This window comes from Rhinatrema bivittatum, chromosome 6 (assembly GCF_901001135.1).
Source record: "Rhinatrema bivittatum chromosome 6, aRhiBiv1.1, whole genome shotgun sequence".
Taxonomy (NCBI): domain Eukaryota; kingdom Metazoa; phylum Chordata; class Amphibia; order Gymnophiona; family Rhinatrematidae; genus Rhinatrema; species Rhinatrema bivittatum.
The window spans coordinates 220,605,690-220,628,527 of NC_042620.1; the positions used below are offsets into that span (position 1 = coordinate 220,605,690).

General features: G+C 44.7%; 1 protein-coding gene across 7 annotated transcripts in view; it reads left to right on the forward strand.

Annotated features, from left to right (window-relative positions):
- ZNF711 (zinc finger protein 711) overlaps window positions 1-22,838 on the forward strand; it is a 195,727-nt gene that overhangs the window by 100,797 nt on the left and 72,092 nt on the right. The window lies entirely within an intron of this gene.

Sequence of the window (22,838 nt, forward strand, 5' to 3'; positions counted from 1 at the left end):
GGCTCTCAATTACAAACAGACAAGCATGCTCTCTCTCTCATTTATACATACAGATTCTCAATCACACCCTTACATATATGATGTGACACACACACACAGAATCTCAATTCCACACAGACACACAGGCTGTCAGTCACACAGAGGCTGTCTCTCACAAGTTACACACGTGCTGTATCTCTCACACACACACAGGGTCTCATACATGCTCACTCACTCATTCTCCTCCCCCCCCCCCCCCCCCCGAAAAACAACTGGTGGCAGTAGCAGCCGCCTCCTCTTCCAGAGAGAGAGATACTGACTCAATCGGGAGGGGGCTCACATACTAAACAACTATTTATACTACTGTAGGAGGGAACAACTAGTAACTCGAGGTGAGGTTTAGGTGGTGGTCTAGGGTATGGGGGGCAGTTTTACATGCACATTGAGAGGTACGAACAGCACAGTACACATCAGTGAAGATTTGATGTGATTTGGAGTGATGAAAGGTACACAAAGATGAGATTTGTACATTTCCTCGCTCCAGATCACATCGAATCTTCATTGATGTGTACTGTGCTGTTTGTACATCTGACTGTGTATGTAAAACTGCCCCGCAAACCCTGGACCACCACCAAAACCTCACCTCGAGTTACTAGTTGACCCTCCTACAGTGGTATAAATAGTTGACTTATATGAGAGCCTTATAAAGAGTCTCGCTCTCTCTTGCCAAATTACGCTAACCATGCCCTCTTTTTTTTTTTTTTTAATCACAGGTGCTATTTCTGTCTGGGCACTTCTCAGCTCGTGAAGTGAAAATATCGCGGGTGCGATAAATTTAACCAGTGTTGTGGTAAAATACCTATGCGAAGTGTTAAAATAGCAAGCATTGCAGTATCTCAAAAATTTGTTTGTTATCGTGGGTGCTATTCATGTGAAATTTATAGCAAAATGAGGAATCTAAGTCATTGTTTGCTTTTTTGACCACTGCCACTCACTGAGCTGAAAATTTTAAAGCATTGTCCGCAATGATGCCTAGATCAGGGCTTCCCAAACCTGTCCTGGGGACCCCACAGCCAGTTGGGTTTTCAGGATATCCAAAATGAATATGCATGAGAAACATTTGCATACCATGGAGACTCAGTATATACAAATTTAAGAACATAAGAAAATGCTATACTGGGTCAGACCAAGGGTCCATCAAGCCCAGCATCCTGTTTCCAACAGTGGCCAATCCAGGCCATAAGAACCTAGCAAGTACCCAAAAACTAAGTCTATTCCATGTTACCATTGCTAATGGCAGTGGCTATTCTCTAAGTGAACTTAATAGCAGGTAATGGACTTCTCCTCCAAGAACTTATCCAATCCTTTTTTAAACACAGCTATACTAACTGCACTGACCACATCCTCTGGCAACAAATTCCAGAGTTTAATTGTGCGTTGAGTAAAAAAAGAACTTTCTCCGATTAGTTTTAAATGTGCCCCATGCTAACTTCATGGAGTGCCCCTAGTCTTTCTACTATCCGAAAGAGTAAATAACAGATTCACATCTACCCGTTCTAGACCTCTCATAATTTTAAACATCTCTCTTGTGATTTAACTACTCTGAACAATTTTGTGTCATCTGCAAATTTGATTATCTCACTTGTCGTATTTCTTTCCAGATCATTTATAAATATATTGAAAAGTAAGGGTCCCAATACAGATCCCTGAAGCACTCCACTGTCCACTCCCTTCCACTGAGAAAATTGTCCATTTAATCCTACTCTCTGTTTCCTGTCTTTTAGCCAGTTTGCAATCCACGAAAGGACATCGCCACCTATCCCATGACTTTTTACTTTTCCTAGAAGCCTCTCATGAGGAACTTTGTCAAACGCCTTCTGAAAATCCAAGTATACTACATCTACTGGTTCACCTTTATCCACATGTTTATTAACTCCTTCAAAAAAAGTGAAGCAGATTTGTGAGGCAAGACTTGCCCTGGGTAAAGCCATGCTGACTTTGTTCCATTAAACCATGTCTTTCTATATGTTCTGTGATTTTGATGTTTAGAACACTTTCCACTATTTTTCCTGGCACTGAAGTCAGGCTAACCAGTCTATAGTTTCCCGGATCGCCTCTGGAGCCCTTTACATTTGCTAATATCTCTGAAATTTCATTTTTTAGTTCCTTCAGAACTCTGGGGTGTATACCATCCGGTCCAGGTGGTTTACTACTCTTCAGTTTGTCAGTCAGGCCTACCACATCTTCTAGGTTCACCGTGATTTGATTCAGTCCATCTGAATCATTACCCATGAAAACCTTCTCCATTACGGGTACCTCCTCAACATCCTCTTCAGTAAACACCGAAGCAAAGAAATCATCTAAACTTCCTGCGATGGCCTTATCTTCTCTAAGTGCCCCTTTAACCCCTCAATCATCTAACGGTCCAACTGACTCCCTCACAGGCTTTCTGCTTCGGATATATTTAAAATTTTTTACTGTGAGTTTTTGCCTTTACAGCCAACTTCTTTTCAAATTCTCTCTTAGCCTGTCTTATCAGAGTCTTACATTTAACTTGCCAACGTTTATGCTTTATCCTATTTTCTTCTGTTTGATCCTTCTTCCAATTTTTGAATGAAGATCTTTTGGCTAAAATAGCTTCTTTCACATACCTTTTAACCATGCCGGTAATTGTTTCACCTTCTTTCCACCTTTCTTAATGTGTGGAATACATCTAGACTGTGCTTCTAGAATGGTATTTTTTAACAATGACCACGCCTCTTGGACATTTTTTACTTTTGTAGCTGCTCCTTTCAGTTTTTTTCTAACAATTTTTCTCATTTTATCAAAGTTTCCCTTTTGAAAGTTTAGCACGAGAGCCTTGGATTTGCACACTGTTCCTCTTCCAGTCATTAAATCAAATTTGATCATATTATGATCACTATTGCCAAGTGGCCCCACCACAGTTAACTCTCTCACCAAGTCCTGTGCTCCACTGAGAATTAGACCTAAAATTACTCCCTCTCTCGTCGGTTCCTGAACCAATTGCTCCATAAAGCTATCATTTATTCCATCCAGGAACGTTATCTCTCTAGCGTGTCCCGATGATACATTTACCCAGTCAATATTGGGGTAATTTATCTCATGCGTATTCATTGTGGATATCCTGAAAACCCGACTGGCTTTGGGCTCCCCAGGACAGGTTTGGGAAGCCCTGGCCTAGCTCCTTTTCCTGAGTGGCAACTCCTAATTTGGAACCTAACATCATGTAACTGCAATCTGGATTATTTTTCCTTATGTGCATCACTTTGCATTTGTCCACATTAAATTTCATCTGCCATTTGGATGCCCAGTCTCACAAGATCCTCCTGCAATTTCTCAGTCAGTTTATGATTTAACAACTCAAAATAATTTTGTCTCTAAACTTGATCATCTCACTCATTCTCTTTTCCAGGTCATTTATAAATGTATTAAAAAGCATTAATCCCAATACACTCTACTGCTTACCTTCATCCATTAAGAAAATTGACCATTAAGTCCTCTCTATTGTCTAGCTTTTAACGAGTTTGCAATCCAGAATAGGACATTGCCTCCTATCCCATGACTTATTAATTTTCTCAAGAAGTTCTCATGATGGACTTTGTCAAACACCACTGGAAAATTCCAGATATACTATACAGTTCACCATTATCCACATGTTTATTAACCCCTTCAAAAAATGTAACAGATTGGTGAGACAAGACTTCCCTTGGGTAAATCCATGTTGGCTGTGTCCCATTAACCCATTCTGTCTTCTTAAAATAGATCATTTGCCAAATAGTTTCTATGTATGCTCTTATAGTATCAATTTTATTGTCTAACATATAATTTATTTGATCTGTTTAATTATCATATCCTTAAAACAGTAGTTGTCATGCAGAATTTCATGCAACAAATTGAGACAATATCAACAAAACAAGAATGAAGTTAGGCTCAGATTTCATTGTGTAAACATTTCAGCTTTTTAATTGCTAAGCACAATGCCAAGCATTACTGAACTCTTGAACCTTGAATTTCTAAAGCAGTCTTCGAATGCCACATGCTGTTTTGGTTTTCAGGCTATCTACAATGAATATCTATGAGATGTATTTGCATGCATTGCCTCCATTGCTTGTGGATATCCTGACCTGCTTGTGGATAATCCTGACCTACTTGTGGCATCTTAGGACCAGAGCTGCCTATCTCTGCTCTTTTTTTTTGTAATAATCTTTATTGGAATTTTACAACATAGCAAATGTCTTCCCCCTACAGAGAACTTTTCTGACTTGTGCCCATTAACGATAATTATAGATGAGGAGTTATAGTAAAGAAGGGAGATATGAGAATAAAGAGCCCTGAAACCAAAATCTGTTAAGTACCGAGAAAAGATGGGGCTAGTAGACCCTATCAAATGCCTTTTCGGAGTCTAAACCAATGGCTAGGGCTGGAATTCTATTAGTTTGACATATAGACATTGCAGTCAGAAGTTTAAGGATGTGGGTATTAGCTGTTTGAGTTTTTACAAAGCCAGCTTGATGGACTGATATGAGCTGGGGAAGGACAGCACTCATTCTGTCTGCTAAAACCTTTGCCAAAATTTTGAGATCGGAGTTCAGGAGGGATATAGGTCTATATGAGGAGGGGGAGTAAGGGATCTTTTTCAGGTTTAGGAAGAACTATAATGTGTGCTGTGTTAAAATCACATGGAAGAGTGTTGCTTTCTAATGCATTCATATAGTACTGGGACAAAGTCTCAGCTATCTGCAGTTTTAAAATCTTGTAAAAATCATAAGTAAGCCATCCGGGCCTGGTACCTTACCCGGTTTACTAGCATTTATAGCCCGTAGGATTCTTTCCGTCTATATAGGTTTATTGAGGAAATAGAGTTGTGTGTCAGATAGTTAGGAAGGGAAATATTGCGAAAAAAACCTTCTTCTAAAGGATTGCCTGGAGAATCCTTAGTATAAAGAGTTTCATAAAACTGACTGAAAACCTCACATGTATCTGATATCTTGGTAACTAAATGGCCATTAGACATTTTCATATGCTCTATGAATTTCTGTTTTTTGTTTGAGAACAAACTAGATTTGGCTAAAAGCTTCCCTGCCTTATTGCCAAAGTGAAAGAAATTTAACTCTGAAGCCTATAACGATTTAAGCGCTCTTTGATGGAGGCACAAGTTCATTTCCTAGCATGTAGCCAGATGAACTTGGGACCAGTGGTACTGTGCTCTCCTGATAGCAGATGGGAGACGGAGTCAGATTTCAAAGCTGACGTCAGCCTACATATACCCATGCAGCATGCTTAGCTCTTCAGTATTTCTTCGTCTCCATAGCAGATGCGGACACTATCCAAAAAAAGAATAGTGTAATTTTTACAACAAAGAAGAAAGAAAATTTACCTGTTAAGAAGAGAGCCCCGCTTCTCCTGCGGTGAAACCTAACGGTCCCTCCCACAGTCGAGACTTTCCTGAGGTGACTCCCATATCCCTTAGAGGTGAGCCTTGGTCCGACTGCCGATTCCTGGCATGGACTTAGGCCCCAGGGTGGCTGAAAGGCAGCGGGTGCAGATTTGAGCGCGGCGGTGAAGGTTTTCCCCTCTCATCTCGCAGCTGGAGACCGCCCGGCACGCAACCGGTAAGTGCCGAGACCAGGTAAGGTAGAAACCTTTACTTTTAAGTCTCCGGTCTTCATGGCTCGAACAGCCGTACCGATCTTCCTCCTGACGAGGTTTAAATACAGGTTGAGCAGCCCTCTTTGGGCTAGGTCCCGATTCGGTGCAAGGGTCCACACACCTGGAGACCCCCCGGGGGGGGTCGCCATCTTGCCATCGGGGTCGTCGGCGCCATTCCCCCCCACCCCTCGACTGATGGTACACGCGGGCCAGGCCGGAGGCCGGACGCGCCTAACTTGAGCGCGCCAGTAAGGGCACACGCTTAACTGCGTGCACATCTGGGTTGTGTGGACAGCGGCACGCACAACTACGCGCATAACTGGGCTGCTTGCTCAAAATCCGTTGCCCGCACACTCAACTTGTGCGCACGTTGTGCGCATAACTTCTGCACATCCGATGCACAACTAAGCACATCCGCACACATAACTCCATGCATGGACGAGTTTTTAAGCCCTACACGAGCATAAACAATGGCACCGCCTTCCAAGAAAGCCAAAGGACCCTTCCTTTGCCCAGCCTGCCACTTAAGAGCCACGCAGCCTGAAATGGAATCCCTCCTGTGTCCACAGTGTGAGCAGACCCAGGGAGAACCAAAACAAGACCTCCTACAGCACCCCGGACCTAAGCATTTCCAACTCGGCGCTCCCACAGGAAAGTATCTCCGGTGCTTCCACTACAATCGCTCCTGGGATCAACATGCTCCCAGGAACCTTCTCCTGGGTGGAATTTTTTAAAGGGGTGCAAACATTTGTCCAGGCATAACCAGCCCCTGCTACCCACCTAACTCAAACCCTGCCGGAAGCTCAAGCCCTTCTCAGCCCCTCCCGAGTTCCTCGAAACATGCCTCTCCTAACCAAGAGCGTCCCTGATGAAGATCCAGACGCTTCAGATGAGGAAACTGACTCCCTGGAAGAAGGAGAAATTCCCCCAGGGATGGAGCCATATCGGACCATGCTCCGATTCTTCCACAAGGACGAATTACCAGCCCTCATGTCCCAGACTATGAAGACACTAGGTCTTCCAGGCACGGAGCCCATATCGGAACCAAAGAAAGACCCCATGTTGGTGTACCTCCGTAAGGCCTCCTGCTACTTTCCTATGTTGGAGCCCATCAAGGAACTGATTGACCTGGAATGGAATGCTCCAGAAGCCAGTTTCAAAGGGGGCGGGCCCAAGAAGCCCTATACCCGTTGGAACCCACGACTAAGGAACTCCTACGTTTCTCGAAAGTGGACGCTATAATCTGTGCTGTCTCAAAACGCACTACGATCCCTGTAGAGGGAGGAGCGACACTGAAGGACACCCAGGACAGAACGCTGGAAGCCATCCTTAACAGTCCTTTGATGTATCGGCAATTACGCTACACATTGCTTCCTGCTGCGCTTTGGTGGTACGTTCCTGTTTGATCCTCTCCAGAGACGCAACCATGCCCGGAGAAGTGATGGAACCTGCAGTTTCCTTCCTCACCGATGCTACTGCAGACCTCGTGCGCACCTCAGCCAGGAGTGTCGCCACCGCAGTGGTGGCCAGAAGACAATTATGGCTCCGAAATTGGTCGGCTGACATGACTTCCAAAGCGAATCTCACAAAAATGCCTTTTAAAGGATCTCTCCTGTTCGGGAGCGAACTGGAGAAGTTAGCCAACAAATGGGGCGATTCTCCAGTACCCCGATTACCTGAAGACAGGAACAAAAGAACATATTAGCGCTCCTCTCCCAGAAGAACCAAGGGTAGAGGATCACAGCGTTTTAAACCTTACAGGAACACACAGTCCCAAGCACCTCACCGTTCAGGAAGGTCTCATTCCTTTTGGAACAAGCACATTAAGAGAGGAGCAGGCTCAGGGGCAGGCTCAGGCCATACCCCACAATGAGAAGACGCAGACCCATCCACAGGAAGAAGACATAGGGGCAGACTTGCCCTCTTCTACCAAAGATGGGTCGAGATAACATTGGACAAGTGGGTCCTAACTATCATTCGAGAGGGGTACTCTCTGGAATTCCAAAGCTTCCCCCGAGACAAATTAATGAGATCACCTTGCCACTCCCACACCAAGAGACTGGCAGTGGAAATCACACTAGCAAGACTACTCAGCCTGAAGGCAATAGCTCCGGTGCCCTCGCTTCAACAAAAAACTGGCAACTATTCCATCTATTTTATCGTTCCCAAGAAAGAAGGAACATTTGGACCCATCCTGAACCTCAAGGTACCGAAGGTACCACACTTCCGCAATGAAAACCTATGCTCCGTTATAATGGTGGAACAACTGGGAGAATTCTTAACTTCCCTGGACCTATCCGAAGCCTACCTTCTCATCCCGGTCCATCAGGACCACCAACGCTTCCTGTGCTTTGCGATACTGGGCCATCATTATCAATTCTGAGCACTACCCTTCGGACTAGCTACCGCTCCCAGAACCTTCACCAAAATTATGGTGGTAGTGGCGACAGAACTGAGGAAAGAAGGAGTCCTGGTACATCCTTATTTAGATGATTGGCTGATCAGGGCAAAGTCTCCGGAGGAGAGTCGCCACGCAACCACCAGAGTCAGGAACCTACTACAAGAGCTCAGGTGGGTCGTGAACACAGCCAAGAGCTGTCTACAGCCCTCCCAGTCACTAGAATACCTGGGAGTCCGCTTCGATACCAAACAAAGCAAGGTCTACCTCCCCCCTCCAAGGAGAAGGAAGCTAATTGGTCAGTTACAAAAACTGTTGACCTCTGTTCGCCCCTAGGTATGGGACTACCTCTAAGTCCTCGGCCTCATGACATCAACTCTGGAAGTTGTTCCGTGGGCAAGGGCCCATATGCAACCGCTACAACATTCCTTATTGTCACGATGGAACCCAGCGTCCCAGAACTACTCAATTCGCCTCCAGCTACCGACAGAGGTTCGGGATCAGCTTCGCTGGTGGCTACAGGAAGAAAACCTAGGCAGGTGTAAACCTATTCCCACCAAATTGGATCTCTCTCACCACAGACACAGGCCTACGAGGGTGGGGAGCCCACTGTCAGGAACTGACAGCCCAAGGACAGTGGAACAAGGAAGAGGCGGGATGGAACATAAATCGCCTGGAACTCGAGTGGCAGACTAGCCTGCCTATGATTCAGCCACTGACTCAGAGGCGAGTCCGTCAGAGTCATGTCGGACAACGCAACAACCGTTGCCTACATCAACCGCCAGGGAGGAACCAAGAGCCAGCAGGTGTCTCTGGAAATAGACCCCCTCATGGAGTGGGCGGAAACAAACCTGCAAGGGGTTTCGGCCTTTCACATCGCGGGGAAAGACAACATCTCAGCGGACTACCTCAGCAGAGAGAGCCTAGACTCAGGGGAATGGTTGCTGGCGAACACAGCCTTCCAACTGATAGTAAATCAGTGGGGCCCCCCAGCCATGGACCTACTAGCAACTTGTTGCAATGCCCAAGTCCCCAAATTCTTCAGCCGCAGACGAGAGCCACCATCTCAGGGAATCGACGCTCTTGTCCAGAACTGGCCAGAGCAAGGCCTCCTGTATGCCTTCCCACCTTGGCCATTACTGGGCAGGGTCATCCACAAGATAGAGCACCACAGGGGACTAGTTCTACTAGTCGCCCCGGATTGGCCAAGAAGACCATGGTACGCGGACATGCGAAGGCTACTGGCAGGGAATCCTCTGCGTCTACCGCCATACAGGTGCCTTCTCCAGCAGGGACCGATCTTCCACGAAGACCCGGCTCGATTCTCTTACAGTATGGCCCTTGAGAGGACTAGCCTAAAAAAGCGCGGCTACTCAAAAGCCATGATTGACACCCTGCTCCGGGCACGCAAGTTCTCCACATCTCTGTCTTACATACGGATCTGGAGAGTATTCGAAGCGTGGTGTGAAGACCACGGTCTCCTCCTGAGGACAGCCAAGATCCCCACAATCCTAAAATTTCCTACAGGACGGAATGAAGAAGGTGTTGTCTCTCAACTCCCTCAAGGTCCAAGTCGCAGCACTGGCCTGTTTCAGGTCCGAAGTAGACTGTATCAGACTATCATCTCATCCTGATGTTTCCTGAAAGGAGTTAAACAACTCCGACCACCACTAAAATGGCCAGTGCCTCTATGGAACCTCAACCTAGTACTAGACTTCCTAACTGGGGAGTCCTTCAGACCAACAAGTGGCCTGTCTCTTGACCTTAAAGACAGCCTTTTTGATCGCAATATGCTCAGCTTTGCGCATCTCCATACTTCAAGCACTGTTCTGTTGGGAACCGTTCCTCAGGTTCACCCCGGGCACCATACAGCTGCATACGGTACCATCCTTCTTACCGAAAGTGGTTTCCCAGTTCCATATGAACCAAACCATATCCTTACCATCCCCAGATGAGCACAAGGATTCGGAAGATTCACGCCTCCTTCGCCACCTGAATGTCGGCAGAATCTTAGTCCAATACCTGAAAAGATAAGAACTCTTGCACAAAACTGATCACCTGTTCATTCTTCACAACGGGAAGAAATAAGGGGAAGCGGCATCGCTGGCGACGAAAGCCCGCTGGATCAAAGAAGTAATTAATGCAGCCTACGTCGAGGCAGGAAAACCATTACCTCTACAGGTCAAGGCGCATTCTACAAGGGCAGTCTCCTCTGCTGAAACCAAGCTGCTTTCGCCAGCCGAGATCTGTCAGGCAGTGACATGGTCCTCCCTACACACCTTCTCCAGGTTCTACTGCCTGGATGTTCAGGCCAGGGAGGATACAGCTTTCGCAAGGACAGCACTTAAGTGGGCTATGGGCAGCCTCCCACCCGGTAGGGGAGTAGCTTTTGTACATCCCATTGGTCCTGAGTCCATCTGGCTACACGCTAGGAAATGGAGAAATTACTTACCTGATAATTTAGTTTTCCTTAGTTCAGACAGATGGACTCCGCCCACGGCTGCTCCAGAAATCAGGAACCTCGGATATCAAATCTCGAGACTGAGCAAGTACGGGTAAGCCACGGCCTACTTCTAGTTCAAGACACTCGCAGTTGCCCAGGTGTCTGCATTTATTGTTTAAGTGCACTGGCAGTCTCCAGTTCCAAAAATTTTTATTTTTTTTATTTTATTTTTTAATTCTTTATTTATTAGATTATTAAACTTATACATTACACAAGATTTCTTATATCGAGAAATATACAGAATATTAGCAAAAAAGTAAAAGGAAAAAACATTTCTTAACATCTAATAACAAATTAACATAATTATTCTGTATTAACAAAAGGAAAAATAGGAGAAGTACTGTTACTAGGAGCGTAAGGCTTTACTGTAATAAAACAAATAAAATGAAAAAGTAGATTGTCCCCTCATATACTTTCTTCTGCCTGTCCTTCATTCCCCAACAATGATCCAAGATGTTCAGGAATCGAAAACACATAGTTATGCCCTTTAAATTTTACAAAGCATTTACAAGGGAACTTTAATAAGAATTGTCCTCCACTTTCAATCACCTTTTTCCTATAGGCTAGAAATTTCTTTCTCCTCATTTGTGTGGATTTAACAATATCTGGATATATCCAGATTTTTTGTCCATAGAACAACTTCCCTCTGTTCCTAAAAAAAACTTTAATACATTTTCCTTGTCTGAAACAAATGCAAAGGTGACCAACAATGTGGCACGTTTATCAATACATATTTCCTCTTGTGATTTCATCAGAAAATCCGATAAATTCATAGATGACTCTATATCTGTCTTATGTTTGCTTATAGCCCTATCCCCTGGGCCTTCTTGTTCTCTATTTTTTTGCTGTTGCATTTATACTCAAATAGACAGCTTTTATTATAGTTGGCATGTATTTTTCCGGTATTCCTAATACTTGCGTAACATAAGACCTAAATAATTCTATTGGACTTATTTTATCCATTTTGGGGAAATTCATAACTCTCAAATTTAAGGCACGGGTATGATTTTCTAAAAATTAAATCTTTCTTTGAAGTTCTCCTTCTGCCTTAATTTGTAAGGTTTGAATTTTCTCAACCTGTGTCACACGATTTTCTATATTAAAAATTTGCTTTTGTTGAGTTTCTAGCACATCAGAATTTCTTTTTACCACTACATTGGTTTCCTGAACCACATCAGCAAGTTTCATGATAGATACATCAAGTTTAGCAATGTAATTCCACAATGTTTCCATTGTGATAGTTCCAGGTTTTATAATAACATTTTGACTTTTCTTATCTAACCTATTCCCTGCCTGATGACTGTTACTTTGCTCTGATCCCTTAACCGTCTTCGGTTTACTCCCTTGGTCAGGTATAAATAGTTGGGCATCATTATCCACTAACTCAGATGATATCTCTGATGTTTGTAATCCTTCCTGAGTGTCTTGGGTTTGTTGGGGCGTACATGGTATCTCCTGGGAAATACCCCCATTTCTACCAGGTGGAGATGGAATCTCAGGCGCCCCCGGACTAAGTGAGATGTCATCAGCTATAAGTTGAAGTTTCTGCTCCGAAGCTTCAGCTAGTGCGGCTCCCTCTACGGGGTTATAGTGAGGGGATTTTAACCACTCCGACACTGTTCTCTGATCCGATTCTGTCGAGACACCAAGAGTAGGCCTAATTTTTACCTTTCTCTTAGTGTGTGGCATATCGATTACTCAACGTGAATATATATATATAAAGGCAATGAAAAGCTGATTCAGAGTAGTCCGGTGGTTACTTCTACTATATTTAGTCAGCACTTCTCCTAGGAGGTTTAGAGAGAGTCTTAAAACGCCTACCTGAGAATTTTTCAAGTTTCTTCAAAGAGTCTAGCAGCAAAGCCGGTCAAAGCCGCGTGTGCCCCTTTGGCGCGTGGCTTCGGCAGCGCGCCGTCGGCAGCTACGCGCCGAAGGAGAGCCCCTTTATCCACCACTTCCGGCTCCTCCTTTCAGCGTAGCTGAGGATGATTGGCTGTTGTTACAGTCGGGGCAGTCCGCAGCTACCCCCAGGAGTCCAATCTTAGTCCTGCAGCGCTGTAATTTGAAAGGTAAGACCTCGAGACCAGCAAAATCTCAAAGTAGCCAAACTCTCTCCTCCTCATCCAAAATTTTATATATATATATAATCAGTTGAACCAGTTCAAGGTTAATCAAGTATAATCAATATTAAGCAACATATATCCACACTGGCTTTTCGAAGAGAATACTGAAGAGTTAAGCATGCTGCACAGGTATATGTAGGCTGATGTCAGCTTTGAAATCTGACTCCATCTCCCATCTGCTATCAGGAGAGCACAATACTATTGGTCCTGAGTCCATCTGTCTAGACTAAGGAAAATGAAATTATCAGGTAAGTAATTTCTCCAATTCCTGTTAGATTGCAAAATATGCTGTATTATTTTTCTTTGTAGGATGAGTTACCATGGTTCTCTTGGCTTCTTTTAGGCAGTTCTCCAAGTCTAAAATATTTGTATGATTCTGCCGGTTGCATCTGGCATGATAGGCGATAATGTCGCTTTTTAGTACCGCTTTCCCTGCCTCCCAAAACAACAAAGGGGAATGAATCTACATGTTGTGCATTAAAAGATGCATAAGTGTTCCATCTTTCTTGTAGATAGGATTGAAAGTCAGTGTCATCTTTTAAATAGCTGGGGAACTGCCATATACATTCACTGGGGTCCCATATTCCCATACGTAAATTGATTGTGGGCCAATTTCAGCTTTAATTACCATTGGGAAGTCTGTCTGTTTTATCAATATATAGTCTATTCTGGATAAAGATGAGTGAGCTTGAGATATGTGGGTGAAATCTTTTTCAACTGGGTGGAGTGTCCGTCAGGGGTCAAGTAAATTGTGTTCCTTGCTCAGATATGCAACTCTTTTATTTTGAGTTGATGTGGGGCAGGGTCCTGGGGGGGGGGGGGGGGGTGTCCACCGAGGGATCCAAAACATAATTAAAATCCCCAGCCACCAGTACTGTTCCTTGAGCATGCAAAACTAGCTGGTGTAACACGTACTTGAAAAAAGAATGGGAATAGTTGTTCGGGGCATGTAATGAACATATGGAAACTGGGTGTCCCTTGAGCATCCCTGTGACTAATAGGAATCTACCTTCCTTATCTTGAAGTGTTTTGTAGTGCTGAAACTGTAGGATTTTATGATTGAGTATGGCAACCCCTCCCCTTTTGCCTTTCGCAGCCGAATAAAAACAAGTGCTGACCCATTCCTGCTGGAGATTTTCAGATTCTGAATCAGACAGATGGGTCTCCTGAATGCAAGCTATGTTGGCTTTACTGTTTTTTAAATGCTGAAGCACCTTCTTTCTTTTTATTGGGGAAGCTTATCCATTGACGTTCCAGGATATAATACGGGTAATTTCACTTTGCATTGAACATTAAATGGGTTATTGAAAGTGAAGACTGGGATAATATACAATTAGTTAATGAGGTACCCCCAGCTAGCCCTGTGTATTGGAAAGGTAGTTCACTGTAAATACATGAGGATCTCGCAATTTAGGCATACATTAACACTGGTTTGCTGTTTAGTAAATGTACTCTTAAAAAAATTTAAAGAAAAAAATCCGTGAAAGCACATTGTCCCCTGACATAAAAAATCCCCAATCTCTATGGGCATGTGGGACATTGCTGGACATGGAACTGTGTCCCGCTCCCAACCCTCTTACAAAAAGGTACTGCAGTACAAACATAAATCTCAGCAAGGTGAGCACAATGCGGGCTAGAAAAGTAATAGTCTCATCCTTCTGGAGATTAGAAAATGAAACCGCAAAAGGGACCTTGTCTAGAAAAGAAAGGGTAAAAATTTAGTCACATTGCCTCTTTTAATAGCCTAGCTTTCTTTTCTCCGGGCCTAACACATGGCGGGTGATGGCTGGCCACTGAAACTGTAAGATGGTGGTCATCCGAACAGTGAAGTCAAACACTAAAGGCCATGCCGACAACAAAAGCCAGTTAGATCTATCATCCTTGGAAGGTGACCGAACACCCGGCCATAGAGGAGAAACATCACCATCTTCGAAAGGAAATAGACAAAAGCTAAGAGTTAAGGAAAGAAAAGTCCAGCAGCTGGTAGAGTCTCATGGCCAGAAGGTCAGCCGTTGATGGAAGTGATGTAGTGTTGCACTTCCTGAAAAGAATTAAACACTTTAGTGTTCCCACCATTCCAGTTTTTTAATTTCGCTGGGAATAATAAAGCAAACTTAATCTGCCGTTTGAAGAGTTGGTCGCAGAGAGGATTGGAGCTTTCCCGCATGGCCGTCACTCGAACTGAATAGTCCTGAAAAATCCGGACTTTCTGTGAGTTATAGTTCAGGTCTGGGTTCCCGCGACAGGCTTGCATAATAGCTTGTTTATGCGTGAAGGTTAATACTTTTGCGATGACTATTCGTGGTAGGGTCTCCCTGTGGGGTCCGAGCCTATGTGCTCTCTCAACAGAGATGGTTTGGCGCAATTCAGGTAAGTTCAGACTGTCTGAAATCCATGATTCAAGGAAAGAGCTGAGGTTCCGATCTTCAATAGTTTCTGGAAGACCTAGAAACTGTAAGTTAGAGCACCTAGATCTATTCTCTAGGTCGTCTAGTTTTTCCAGGTGCTCTGCAAGGGAACGCTCCAGGGCCGCCATTTTGACTGCTTGTGCCGTTGTGTCGTCTTCCAGGACAGAGATCCTTCCTTCAGCCTGCTCTATTCGTGGATTCAGGTAGAAAGAGCCTGTATGACGACTTGTAGTTGAATAGAGATACCTCTGAGCTTTTCCTCCAGTGTGGCTAAGACAACAGCTTTGATCCCGGCTAGAGCAGCGTCACTGATGTTCATAGGTTCATCTGCTACCGGCAAGGCCACCATTTTTGCCTCCGAACCGCGAAGTTTCTCTCTCTCCTTCGATCCTTTATCAGGAATTCCCAGGGAGGATTTTTGCATATATGGCACAATCGACATGTGCCTTAACTTGTATATTTTACTTAAGAATATCCTTTAAACTGCAGGTTATCGATGATTTTGAGAGCGGGGCACCCGGAGCTCAAGAAGAAGTGTCCTCTTTAGCTCATCCCGTCACATGACACACACACACACACATGTCTCTAATCATTTATCTAGTCAGGCAAGAAAAACGTTAACTTAAACTTACTCTGTTTTATACATTAGTATTTAGCACAGTTCTAAACAGCTTCTAAATATGTTTGGATGCAGTAGTGATATCAATCAAGTTATAACATTTCACTATATGATAGCTTATCCTGGTTGAAGGTGATTGACTAAAGTTGTTCAATGTTTCAAGGTGACATGCACAGATTTTACATAAGAATAGAAGTTAAGATGTTCCATGTTGGACTGAACCTAAGATCCATCGAGCACAGTATCCTGTCTCTAATAGTGGCCAGACCAGGTTACTAGAAAGTATCTAGCAGATCCGAAAGAGCAGATTCATTTATTGTTGCTCACTTCTGGATATTAAGTGGTGGTTTCCAAAGTCTACATATTGTACTCCTTACTTTACTAGAAAATGCAAATGTTGTGGAAAAGGGATGTGTTTTAAAACAATACTTTGTATCTAAACCTCAGGATCAGCATGCTTGTAGCCATTTTAATGCCTCTTCTCTGCCATTGCGAAGACATAACATGGTCTCGGAGAACTGTTTCCTCCGCATTCCAAGAGCTGCAGTGTTCTCAGTGTTCCTCAAAAGACATACAACTCCTGTCACTGCTCCTTGGAGCTCTGTTTCAAACTCCAGCCACTGCTGTTGTTTGAGAATGCTCCCTCATTACTAACCACTGCTCCTGTCCCTCCTCAGCCATCAGCACCATCTCTCTTTGCTGCTGTCAGACCTCCAGCCACCACTATTCTCCAGGCTCCCATCCCCACTTCCAGTTATCACTCCTTGGTCATCACTGCCACCATCCCTTCCATCCTTTCAGTCACTACCACTTTAGAAAACAAGCATACCATTCGACCTTGAAATCGGATGACGAATCGTAAGCATGCCAACCGGACAGCCCGGGCTTCCAACCGATTGATGCTCCAGAGAGACTCTTCTATACTCCAATGCCTTTGCACCGTCAACTCCAGACAGTAGGCCCCCCAATCCTGGAGGCTCGCATCAGCCGTGAGTACTAGCCAATCTGGCGATTATAAGGAAACACCCTTCTTTAGATGGTCCATTTGCAATCACCACTGCAGCTGTATGCTGATCTCCATCACTGAATCAAATAGTCTTGAGACTGAGGACTCCAATGAGCCAGCAAGGTGTGCTGAAGATGGCACATTTGCGCCCTTGCCCACGGAACCACCACTAGGGTGGCCACCATCGTCGGGCATATTGTTTCTGTCAATAGTTGCACCTGCGTCATCAGCTTCTGAATGCAGCCTTCCAGCAGGAACACCCCATCTTGCTTCATGCCTTCAAGGAAAGAGCTGAGGTTCCGATCTTCAATAGTTTCTGGAAGACCTAGAAACTGTAAGTTAGAGCACCTAGATCTATTCTCTAGGTCGTGGTGGTGGTGGTGGATGCCTGGAATGCCCTTCCGGAGGATGTGGTGAAGACCAGAACTGTGAAGGACTTCAAAGGGGCATGGGATAAACACTGTGGATCCATAAAGTCAAGAGGCCGCCAATGAAGAGTGGGTGACTCGCCAGAATGATGGCTACTGCCAGGAGACAATACCCTTATTCAATAAACGTACACATGCTTACTGTGACTCCAACATCGTTCTAGCTTCAACAGCAAGAGGAAATGTGGAATAAAGGATCTGCACTCACAAAGGGGGGAGTAGCTGGCTTGTTACGGCGGTTACTACCCCAAACCAAATAAGCCTGTTACTTCAATTTCTATGCATATACAGCATAGTTCTCTGCTTCAACGGCAGGGGAGAAGAAAAAACTGATACTACACACATCCAGCAGAGCTCTCTGCTTCAACGGCAGGGGAGAAGAAAAAAGGGTTCGCACTCACAAAGCGGGGAGTAGCTGGCTTGTTACGGCGGTTACTACCCCAAACCAAATGTGCCTGATACTTCACTTTCGATGCATATCCAGCATGGCTCTCTGCTTCAACAGCATGGGAGAAGAATAAACTGATACTTCAAGCATATCCAGCATAGCTCCCTGCTTCAACGGCAGGGGAGAAGAAAAACAACCAATAAGGGCTGTATAACATAGTCTGAGTAAAACAAATAAGCATGGGTGTAGCTTGCTTATTGCGGCGGTTACTACCCCTAACTTATCAGCTAGATATTCACTTGGATGCAGCTCCATCACTGCTTTCTACATTAATGGTGGGGGTGGAAGGGAAATAGAACCAAGAGCTAAGAGAAACAGATAAGTATGAGAGAAAAAAGTGTGTGAAGCTTGCTGGGCAGACTGGATGGGCCATTTGGTCTTCTTCTGCCGTCATTTCTATGTTTCTATGTTTCATGTCGAACCGAACATCGAGATACTCCAGTGTCTAGAATGGCTGTAGATTGCTCTTGGCCAAGTTCATCACCCAACCTAATTCATGTAGCAAGATCCCATTGCATGAGACACCATGGCCCTCTCTTCCAGACTCTTAGCCCCAATCAGCCAATCGTCTAAGTACAGGTAAACCAGAATGCCATCTTTTCTCAACACTGCTGCAACCATCACCATAACTTTGGAAAAGGATCTTGGCGCAGTAGCCAACCCAAAGGGCAGTGCTTGAAATTGATAGTGTCACCTCAAAACAGCGAAACGCAGAAACCGTTGATGCTCCAGGTGGATGGGAATATGTAGGTACGCCTCTTTCAAGTACAGAGATGTCAGAAACTCCTTGACTGTACTGCCATCAACATTGAGCGCAAGGTCTCTATGCGAAAATGAGTCTATTCTTTTGTTTACTGCAGGCACGATGCATGGATGTTCCCAGATGCGTTGCTGTAACTGCAGCAGAACTTCATGAACTGGGATGGTGAGAGTGTGTTTGGGAGGATCAACAAACTGGAGTATTTCTAGAGTTTGTTGTCTGTCATCGGTATCCGTCTGCAGTTTGAATGGTATAGAATCTGCCATTTCTTGGATGAAGGCAGAAAATGACAAATCCTCTGGTGGGGATTGTTTTTTAGCTTGAGGCGGCGAGGGATCAGACATGAATTCCTCCGATGAGAATTCTGAAGAAGTATCTGACCAGGTATCATACGCAGAAGGCTGTTCAATAGGTGTAGGCTTAGGAAGCGTAGATACACCTGAGGGCCCGGGCCGAGTATGATCAGAGAGTATATCATCCTGCTGCTCATGTAGTGGATTAGAAGGTAAGGAAGCTAACAGGTCTTCATACCTTCTGGTTAGTAAGTCGTGTAAATGCGACTGTGCACCCAAAGTGTCAGAAGAGGCAGATGGATGTTTTGGCATCGCATGTTTCCTTTTTTGGGATGCCTTGAGTGTTTTTGTCGATGGCCTCTGAGAAGGGTGTGAAGTAGGTGCCGTCGTGTAAACCAATTTTGGTTGCAGGGGAGATGAAGTAGCCAACGTCGATGTTTGAAGAAAAGAAAACGTCGACAATTGGTCTAGAACCGAGGGCATCGATGAAATTGCAGCCACTTTAGTCGATGGAACTTGGAGATGTGATGAATGAATCAGGGGTATCATCTCCGTAGATATCGGTGGCTTTGGCATCGAAGATTCTATCGATGGAATCGATATATTCATCGACGTCGACGGTGCTGGTGGAGTTTCTGGCATAGACGTATCTGTTGTCATCGTTAGAACAGCAGGCATCGGCACCGTGGCCGGCATCGGTGTTTCCACCGGCATCGACTGAAGAGTCGGCATCGGCGATGACGCCGGTAACTGTCTGAAAAGCCTCGGTGACCATCCGCTTAATTAGACTTAGTAAGTCTGGCGTCGATGGTAAAACTTGGGCACTCGATAACGATGGCGGTACCGAAGGAAGAGGCCCCGGAATCGAAGATGCGGAAGGCATCGAGGGATCGGATAGTTTGTGCCGCTTCGTAGTCTGTTCCTCTGGGGGAGGGAGCGACGACGACACCGGGGATCGATGCCGTCAGTGCTTGTGTTTAGGCCTCCAGTCCACTGACCTGGTCGATGGTACCGGTGACGGAGCATCACCCGATTCTTCTATTCTCCGTTTTTTTAAGAGGATTTTCTTAGTGACCCCCGTTGGTGATGACTTTGTGGAGGTAGACGGTGAAGGCAGTGATTTTAGATGAAAAAGCTGAAACATTTTCTCCTGTCTCAGCTTTCTGCCCTCCGGGGTCATTTCCTGACACTTTTCACATGAAGTAATTTCATGTTTTTCTCCCAAACAGATCACACATTCTAAGCGAGGATCTGTTATAGACATGGTCCGGTTACAAGTTGGACACTTTTTAAAACCTGAAGCCATGTCTATGATCGACAGCCGTCGATGAGATGAGAGAAAGAGAAATCCTAAGAAAAGAAATCAAAAGTCCTTGGGCATCGATGCCCTCATTCAGGAGTGGCTGCAGGACAAGTTCCTTCATGCTTTTCCCTCGTGGCCCATGTTGGGCAAAATGATTTGAAGGATCAAGTGTCACACGGGGATGCTGCTTCTAGTGGCACCAGATTGGACCAAGAGTCCGTGGTATGCAGATTTACGAAGGCACCTGGTGAACCCTCTGATCCTATTACCAGTTCACAGGGATCTGCTATGCCAGGGGCCTGTTCTTCATGACGATCCGACACAATTTTGTCTTATAGTATGGCCCTTGAGAGGGTGAAGATGCTGAAGCGTGAATATTCCAATGCATTGATTGCCACCTTACTATGAGCGAGAACGTTTTCAACTTCCTTAGCCTATGTGCAGGTTTGGTGAGTGTTTGAGGCTTGGTGTGACAATCGAGGTATTCTCCCTTATTCGGTTAAGATCCCATTCATTTTGGAATTTTTGCAGATCGATTGAGAAAAAGGGTTGGCCCTTAATTCATTGAAGGTATAGGTGGTGGCTCTTGCCTGTTTCTGAGGTCAGGTGAATGGTGGACCCTTGTTGGCTCATCCAGAAGTGGCTCGTTTCTTAAAAGGATGAAGCATGTTTGTTCTCCCCTGTGGTTGCCAGTACATTTGTGGAGTCTTAATCTGGTTTTGGATTTTCTGGCGGGTCCAACCTTTTGACTGCTGTGTAGCCTTTCCTTGAGGTTACTTGCACTGAAAATGGTGTTTTTTGTGCAATTTGTTCTGCGCATAGAGTCTCCAAACTGCAGGTATTGTCTTGCTGGGAACAGTTTCTGTGAGTAACTCCGGGGTCGATACAGTTGCGTACTATTCAGTCTTTTTTGCAAAGGTAGTCTCAAATTTTCACTTGAATCAGTCAATTTCCCTGCCGGCTTTGGACAGAGAGATAGATGTGGATGAACATCACCTGTTACAGTCCTTGGATGTCAAGAGGCATATCTTGAGGTATTTAGAGGTTTCTGAACCTCTCAGGAAGACTAGCTGTTTATACTCCATGGTGGGAGTAAACAGGTTTAAACCAGCGTTGCAGGCTACAATAGCTTGCTGGATTAAGGAGTAACACGGCCATGTATGTGGATGCTTGAGCAGCTGTTGCCTAGTCAGGATAAGGCTCATTCCACTAGGGCTCATCAGTGTCATGGGCAGAGATTAGATTGCTGTCTTCCATCAAGATTTGCTGTGCTGCAACGTGGTCCTCTTTACATACATTTTCCAGGCATTATCACCTGGATATGCATGCCTGGGAGGATGCAGCCTTAGAGTGTACAGTATTGATCGTGTCCACGGGCAGCCTCCTGCCCTGTTCGGGAGTAGCTTTGGTACATCCCACTGGTTGTGGATCCACTTATCCGAATACTAAGAGAGAAGAAATGACTAGTTACCTGATAATTTCCTTTTCTTTAAGGAGGATAGTTAGATCCATCTTCCCGCCCTCAGCTGCTGGCTGTTGGTGCTATTGCCCTCCGTGGCTGCGTGTTCCAGGGGTTACTAGTGTCAGTCCAATTCCCAGACTAGTGTTGTTACACTCCTTGTCTGAGCTCAGTGCTTTCCTGTTAGGTGCATGCTGGAGTGGTTGTCTGTTAATAATCAAGTTTTTGTTAGTTTGTTCACAGTTGGCTTTTGCAGAAAATACTGGTGGGCTGATGTCAGTGCAGGGGTATATATAAATACCCCTGCACTGACATCAGTGATGTCAGCTTTGCTCTGTCTCCATCTGCTGGTAGAGGTGCATAACCCCACTGGTCATGGATCCACCTATCCTCCTTAAAGAAAAGAAAATTATCAGATAAGTAGTAATTTAGTTGATTTTTAGTCAAGATTGTTATTAAGAGCTATATATTTAATTTACTGGCTATATGGGGTTTAATTTAATTATGTTTCATTTTTAATTCATTTTTAATTACATTTTATCACGAGTTTTTGGGATAAAGTGTTAATGACTTATCCAACTTTTATGTAAACCGACGTGAAGTGCATATATGTTCGGTATAAAATTTCCTAAATAAATCATTAAATAATTTCTCCTTGCGGGCCCAATACTCAATGAAATCCAGCTGTCTAACAGGCCGATACAGAACGGTGCGCTTGGCCGTGTGTTTTTGACACGCGGTCAACTCCCCCGAAACTAATAGCCCTCATCACATGTAAATGCATGGTGATGAGCCTATAAGTTAGTTACCTGCAAAACAGGCATTAATTTCAGACGGCACCGGGCAAGTGTACAGAAAAGCAGAAAAAAATGCTTTTCTGTACACCTTGCGACTTAATATCATAGCGATATTAAGTCGAAGACCCCAAAAATTAAAAAAAAAAATAAAGCTGCCCACGGGTTGGAAAGCGGACGCTCAACTTTGCCGGCGTCCGTTTTCCGAACCCGTGGCTGTCAGCAGGTTCGACATCTGACGCCGATAAAATTAAGCGTCAGCTGTCAGACCCGCTGACAGCCGCCGCTTCCACCAATAAGGAGGCGCTAGGGACGTGCTAGTGTCCCTAGCGCCTCCTTATTAGCGCAGGCCCTAATTTAAATAAAGAATCGCACGCCCAGGAGAGGTGCCTGGGTGCGTGTCGGGAAAGTGGGTGTTCGCCTCGGAGCGCCGGCTCTTCCGTGGACTTTATTGAATCGGCCTGAATGTTAGCCAAATATAACTTATCTGGCTAGCTTAGAAAGAGTATTCAGCAACATGGCTATGCTGCTGAATATACCCATATAAGTTCTAATTTGCCAGATAAATTACATATGGTACGATAAGACCTTGTCTTGAGTATCGGTATAGTAAAAGAATTTAAACAAATAAATAAATAAATATGACT